General features: G+C 54.6%; 2 non-coding genes across 2 annotated transcripts in view; both read right to left on the reverse strand.

Annotated features, from left to right (window-relative positions):
- LOC128308335 (large subunit ribosomal RNA) overlaps positions 1 to 940 on the reverse strand; it is a 4,157-nt gene extending 3,217 nt beyond the window's left edge. The window contains exon 1 of the ribosomal RNA XR_008288221.1: positions 1 to 940. This exon is cut by the window's left edge and continues 3,217 nt beyond it. This is a non-coding gene — a ribosomal RNA (large subunit ribosomal RNA).
- A 397-nt stretch (positions 941 to 1,337) lies between these two features.
- LOC128308342 (5.8S ribosomal RNA) lies at positions 1,338 to 1,495 on the reverse strand. Its single transcript, XR_008288226.1, has one exon. It is a non-coding gene; the product is annotated as a 5.8S ribosomal RNA (ribosomal RNA).
- Between the last annotated feature and the right edge of the window lie 736 nt (positions 1,496 to 2,231).

Below are 2,231 nucleotides of genomic sequence, written 5' to 3' on the forward strand. Positions count from 1 at the left end.
CTGTTCGATTTGTCTACGCCTGTGGGTTTCCAGTGTCCAGCGGCCCGGGGTAGGACCGCCAATACCCATTGGCTTGCGCGCAAGATAGACTTCTTGGTCCGTGTTTCAAGACGGGTCCCGAGGGTATCTCAATGCATAATGCGTCATCACAGATCGGGGGTGAGTGCTTCGAAGGTCTCCGGCTTGAGAACCTGCCCTCTCGACCCCGCTCTAACCAATCCATCACGCTTCCAGCGGCGCACCAAATGCTCGGTCGGGCCCTGCGCCTCTCGGTGTGAAAGGCGCGGAGACTCTCGCTCGGGGAGGCCGCCGAGCCACCCGTACTAAAGAGCCGCCAACCACGAGCCAGGGGCCGTTGCCGGAACAATAAACTCACACTTGTAATGGATCGCGATGTCCGTTACTGCGGACCGATAAGTGCACGGCAGCCGACCCGGCGAGGGCCAACCACCGCTGAATATCGCCGCCCGGATCATTGAGCTCAACAGGTTTGCGTCCCCTAGGCAGTTTCACGTACTATTTGACTCTCTATTCAGAGTGCTTTTCAACTTTCCCTCACGGTACTTGTTTTCTATCGGTCTCATGGCGGTATTTAGCTTTAGAAGGAGTTTACCTCCCACTTAGTGCTGCACTATCAAGCAACACGACTCCATGGAGCCGACCGTCTACCACCTCACTTTTCGTGCCGTTCGACGGGCCTATCACCCTCTGTGGGATAATGGGCCACCTTCAAGTTGAACTTGAACTGTTTGCACCGTAAGTGGTAGATAACGGACCGGTCCAGTACACGGAATCGGACAGACGCGAGGTACGCGCCGTCCCTACGTGCTGAGCTTATCCCGTTTCGCTCGCAGCTACTCAGGGAATCCCTGTTGGTTTCTTGTCCTCCCCTTATTAATATGCTTAAATTCTGGGGGTTCTCACACATCACTTGAGGCCTACGTTGGATTTTTCCCGAATGGTAAATAGTAGCACGCACTTGTTCGCTTGTATCCAGCGGGTGGGCGTACCGCACGCGTTACACGACTCGGCCAGACGGCGGGTCCCGGCAACAGACGGCAAGCCAGGTGTTCAAGGGCTTCCGGTGCTCCCAGGTTGTCTTATAGCCGAAGTTCGAACCGTGCGACACGACACGCACCCACTGGGCCAACTGTACCGCCTTACCATTTCAGCGCCCAAGGTCCCCCGCGGAAGGGGTCCGAGCACGCCATGATGCACAGTGCGCCAAACGCGTGTGTTCAAGCCTGCGACACACTCCCGGGCGTGCTGCTCGCCCAGGCGTGCCGCTGGTACGCGGGCGTCCTGTAGTTATGGAATAGTGTGTAACAAGAATTGGTAGGCACTCAAGAATGTGTGCATCGGTCGGGTTTAAACGTCCGATGCGCCATATGCGTTCAACGTGTCGGTGTTCATGTGTCCTGCAGTTCACATTCTGACGCGCATTTAGCTGCGGTCTTCATCGATCCATGAGCCGAGTGATCCCCTGCCTAGGGTTTTGGTATGTTCAACTGTCTCCTATGTTTTCGTTATGCGCTAGGTGCATCTCTCACAACTTAAGTTCCCCGGACAGCGTAACCGTGCACCTTTCGGTTCCTTCGAAGCCGTCCAGGGTGGACAAGGATGACCATTGGTCTTCCTTCCCATTGATCGACGCGCGATGTGGGCGGCATCGGCGCGATCTTGCACAACTTTCGTTCTCTTGATTAGGTTCTCTCTCGCTCGAGGCCAGTGTTTAAATATGTTCTAGTGGGTCTTTACCTTCGCCCATGTGTCACACACTTTACGCGTTCGATGGCTGCCATTGGGAGTGTGCGCACAGGTACGAAGGCCACTGGCCTACGGTCGCGCACGCTCAATATCGTAGTATAGACACACCTCTCTCGCGGGTCTAATTGGCGTGCGCGGCCCCCAAAAGGTAACATAGCAGTTTGTTCTGCTGATACCGTGTTTCTCTATCTCTCTAACCAACTCACACAACAACATATATGTATTGATCGGTAATGATCCTTCCGCAGGTTCACCTACGGAAACCTTGTTACGACTTTTACTTCCTCTAAATCATCAAGTTCGGTCAACTTCGGCCATGCCAGCTGCAGCTCACGAAGGAACCGCGGAAGGTGTGCCTCCAGAGACCTCACTAAATAATCCATCGGTAGTAGCGACGGGCGGTGTGTACAAAGGGCAGGGACGTAATCAGCGCTAGCTAATGACTAGCACTTACTAGAAATTCC

The sequence above is a fragment of the Anopheles moucheti genome (genome assembly GCF_943734755.1).
Source record: "Anopheles moucheti chromosome X unlocalized genomic scaffold, idAnoMoucSN_F20_07 X_unloc_33, whole genome shotgun sequence".
NCBI classification, from domain to species: domain Eukaryota; kingdom Metazoa; phylum Arthropoda; class Insecta; order Diptera; family Culicidae; genus Anopheles; species Anopheles moucheti.